Raw genomic sequence first — 5229 nt, 5'->3', positions numbered from 1 at the left:
CCATGTTCCTTGTGATAACAGCAGGTGCAGTACGAGATCGACGACGAGGTTCTGATGAAGTGTGCTTCAAATGGAAACCTGGAAAAATAAACATAATACAGGATCATGATTATTTTCATCGCCTCTCTTATTCCAAGATTCAGGGCCTACTGCCCACAATTTTAATAAAACTTTATGTAATTATCCGTATATTCTATAATATATATATATGTGTTTGATTATCAAATTAACATGATTAAAAGGTCTATGATTGCTAAATGACTCTTTAAAAAAGTATTTGCACACAAAAGGGGGAAAACTACTATAATAAAACTTAACTTTGTCATTTCTTATCTTCTTATTTGGAGGAATCGGTCTGGTAGTCATCACCATGGCACTCCCATTTACTCGGACATTCCTTGAGAGATATGATGATGTCCTCGGTCTAGCATGATGATCACTGACGTCGAAAGCCGGACTTCGACGACCAAATGGTGCAAACGAGCCGGCTTGTGAGTTCTGCCCAGTATAGTCTGCATTAATTGTTGTCGATGTTCTACCAAACATCGACGGAGAAAACAATCTTCTTTCACGACCCATGTCACCTACCAACATAGGTCGATCGTTAAATAAATTCTTATCTAGCCAACTATTTTCAATAAGACCATCGCGGGTGCTATATAAAGCCTTTCTGAACAGCTCTCTTTCAAGATCAAAACTATTCTGAAAATGGTCGTCATGATCCGTTCTGTGTCTTATTTCTTGAAGCTCATCTGTCGGAAACGTTGTCAATGACCTCGTCTTCGAGTCAGGTATCTTCCAACCCCCTGTCCGCTGATCATCAACGTGGTCATCGGATGGCATTGGCAGGTGTCCAAGTCTTCGAAACGTTGTCGATGACCTCCCCGACGTGCCGAATTTCACAGGCGGTAATCTTTTAAGAGCGTTTGGGAAATGATTTCCATAATCTTGAAGGTGATCGAGTACCGAGGAAGTTGGTGATGACCTACGACACCTGTCACTTTTATACAAAAGCGTTTCTGTATCAAAACGCTTTAATATCAGATTATTGACAACACGGTCACTCGTCGAATTGACTAGGTGATGAAGTGTCGGGGACAAACTTGATATCGTTTCCAAAGTGCCATCTGGAGACTTTGTGGTTAGTGAGTTCTTAGGAGTACACGAATCCATTGATCGCTAGTCACTATAGGCAAGATAGGCTGGTCAAGGTCTTATTAATGATAATGGGATCGGCATGATCGGTGAGGCCCTATGGCACAGACAGTTCTTAATGAGTATCGATCGGTGATTACAACTTGAAACATAACATCTAAATATTATGCCAATTAATTCATATTGTCGGATGTAAATCCAGAATGAATGACAACAAAAGTTACACAATTAAAAATGTTAATCGGAACTCGACGCTATATTTTAAAATAAAGATACTGCATTGTCATTTAATTGATCCATAAGACTATAAACAAAATGTCTTGAAGAAAAACCCTCTTGATACGAATCAGAGGCATTGATTTTTATTATCCATTTATCAATGTTCAGACATGAAAAGATAAAATGCAACAAGTTCGACACTGACCACACAATTCCGGTGATCGTGAACAATTCAATAATTCTAGCACCTCAACGAGTATCAGAAAAATGGAATGATATACCTGGTCTCCAGCTTTGTATCAATTTGGAAAATACTTTATAAATATATTCAAGCACACTTCGTACGATATCAAAAGCCGTGAATCGGTACATCAGTAGGCTACTATCATTGGACAATACAATGGAAAGAAAGGAACTGGATACTTTTTTCATACAAAGAAAAAAAAATCAATAAGAAATGTAACAGCCTATACAAGAGAAGCATGTTCCGTTGACATAAAGCACTTGTCATTGGTATGCTAATGTTATTTTGTTTAATAGGGACTTCAGTCAAGCAAACGATACCGTAAATTCTAGTATATTTGTGTATATCATTGACTGAAAAGGGTACAATAATAAAGCTGTTTTGATGGCAATATTTCAACAAGGTAAGGCAGGAGATCCGCCTCCCCTAGATCTCTTTTCTTTACTTCAACCAGAAATTCAATCAATTAAGTTTGGAGATATATACAGAAGTCAAAGAAACATCAATGACATGACATTTGTTGTTAAAAAAACAGTCGATCAGGGAGTTTCTATAGTGTTTTAACGAAACGTCAGGTTTGAAAATGAATGAAGACACAACCTATATTGTGTTACTGGGACGCCATAAACAAATAGAGTCCAGCCTGTCCAGTTTTACCTTTTGGTAAAGTGGAGCAGAATCGTTGCCAAGATTGTGGACAAATATCTTTCATTATAGATAGGGGAAGTCTAGTAAGAATCAATTAGAATGAAATACTTAGTAGAATAAAGAAAGTTTGATGTGGTGGAAGCAAAGGAATTTGACTTTAATGGTAAAATTCAGCTTATTTAAAACCTCTGTACGACCAATATTGATTCTTCTCTCACGCCCCGGTTTCACGCTTGTCCCGACATGGGTACGTAGAATCTGACCACATTAATCTTTGAATTTATATGATGGGGAAAGATAAAATCCAGAGAAATATTGTTTATTCAGATTATGATAATGCTGGTCTAATTAAGGGAGATTTTCAGTTAGTCAGTAAGGCACAAAGAATTACGTGGAATAAAAGACTTATATTATGAAAACCGAATATAAAATGGAAACGGTATTTAATATCTAGCACGGGATATAGGATGGTTGCTCATAATAACCTCATAATGAATTTAAAATGTCTTGCAATGCTTGATATACAGAAATGTAAGATGCATGGTTGAATTGAAACACCTTTTCTTGGAAGAAGAGAAGAATAAAAGCAATGATATTATTTTTAATAATAGGTTCATTCGTCGGATGGACAAGATATTTTGATGAAAAGTTGTTTTTGAAAAATGTTTGTAAACTCCATCATGTCCATAATATAATATCGTAGATATAAATGGAAAGATAAAATCTAGTTTGATCTTTCAAACAATCAGATTGTTTGCAAATAGAAAAAGATACTCAATTTTTTAAACCAATATTCCATACTTTTGGAAGGGCTCGCTAAAAAAAAGGAGATGATCAATTTTAAGGTGCTAAAGTTTGTCATTTCAATTTAGATTTTCAATTTAAGGGTAGATTTTTGTGCCTTGCAAGACATTACATTAAAAAGAATAATGGTTCTCTCTTAAGCATGAAAATGGAAATACCCCAGTCATTTAAAAAGTTTGATTGAGGAAAATTTATGGAACTCTCTACCAGAGTCTATCAAAATACTATCGTCCGGTCTCTCTATTTATTTAAGGCAAATGTTAGATCCATGTTATTATCGGAATATTTGAAGTATTTTTTATCAGTATTTCAGTTTTTTTATACTTAATCATCACCAATCTCTCCACCATGACCATTATCTCCGTAGCTTTCATCTTTACCATTAATTGTCACCATCATCCTCATCCTTATCATCTCTATCTTCATTATGAACTGATGTTTTTAGTATAAAAATAATGTACCCAATCTAATGTATTTAATCAATTTAATGAACATGAGGTTGTCGTTTTTTTTTTCAAGCAATCTGCTTGTGATTACAATCCTTCTGCTAATTGTGAATGTTGGAATATGTTGGTAGTGGAATATTTTTTGTGTTAAATTATATTTTTAGTACATTTATTTTATGATTAATGCCCAAAACACTAAATGATTTTGTTTATTAAGTAATGAAAAAAAAATGTTTAATAGGAATTATATGAATGTATGCAGAAGAGAACATTAAATCAAAAGTATATTATAACAAATAAAGACATTTCTAACTTTTTTTTATAAAGACCGGGAAAATCCATTCTGAACAGCTGCAGACTTAGAGAATTTAAGTTCAATATATTACATAATATACTATACACAATTTTTTTATCAAACTGACAACAGATTATTTATGTTCATTTTGCAGTAAAGAAAAAGAAACATATGATCATATATCTTTTTAAGATCAAAACTATTATAGAAAGAGAGTGGGGAATGCTTCAACTCCCTATTACTAATATATCTAAATGGTGTCCGCGTTGGCTTTTTTAATACACAACTGTAGTTACCAATAATGCATATAAGAAGGATCGATTAACTTGAGGAAAGGCTCAATAAAAAATCACAATAGTCCTAATAAATTATATGAGTTATAAGATAGTAAAAACACACACACACACAAAGGCAGATCAAAGAGTGATGCAGATTATGAGATGGAGGGTGGGGTATGTAGAGGTCGTTCCTCCTTGGTTGGAGAATGCAAGTAAGGGTTGTCCTTATAGGCGCGTTCAGGGGAACCTCCCCCTGAACGCTGCCTGAAAGGACAGTCCTTACCGCAATGAGCCAACATTTTTGAGGGGGCTAAATATGGCGTATCGGCCTTTGTTAAATTTTGTGATAGATTTCTACTAATAATAGTAATAATAGTGGCTACTTATACAGCGCACAGGTCCACCTTTCGGTGCTAATTGCTCTTCAAGAAAAATAAACACAACACACAAACAATAATAGAAAACGCAAGAATAGAATTTTTAATTCTCCTGAAAACAGATCAAATAAGTTTTCGGTTGGGACTTGAATGTTTCTGTTGATGAAATTTGGCGTAATTGGACAGGCAATTGATTCCATAGCCATGGTCCTATAACAGAGAATGCATGGTCCCCCATTTGTGATTTGTGTTGGGTGTCTGGAGCAATAGAGCATCATCTTGTAGACGTGTTTCAAGTTTTGTGATAGCCGATGTCAGTGACGACATGGAAGGTTGAAAAGACAAAAAGAGTTGTATGTCATCGGCATAACAATTGTATTTTATGCCATGTTTACGAAATATCTTCTACATAATAGTCAGAAAATAATGTATTTCTCCCTTCTCTTGGTCGTGATTTTTTTTTTGTGGGGGGGGGGGGTATTTCCCAAATCTTTCCTTCAGTGAAAGGAAGGTAAATGTTAGAAGAGAATTTCACCCTGACAACAATTTTATTGTCAAACTTGCAGAAAAAATATGAAGAGAAAAATAGTAAAGGTTTGAAGAAAATCCATCAAAGATTTAAAAAGATTTATAAAGATTTTTTTTTGTTTTGTTTTGTTTGAATAATTATGTCGTCTACCACTATTTCATAGTCTTTAGAGTCTAAATATGGTTTACAAACAAAATACTCAGAGTTATCAATAACTCTGAAAATACTTACAGT

The sequence above is a fragment of the Lytechinus pictus genome, chromosome 1 (genome assembly GCF_037042905.1).
Source record: "Lytechinus pictus isolate F3 Inbred chromosome 1, Lp3.0, whole genome shotgun sequence".
Taxonomy (NCBI): Eukaryota; Metazoa; Echinodermata; class Echinoidea; order Temnopleuroida; family Toxopneustidae; genus Lytechinus; species Lytechinus pictus.
This window is presented reverse-complemented; position numbering follows the sequence as displayed.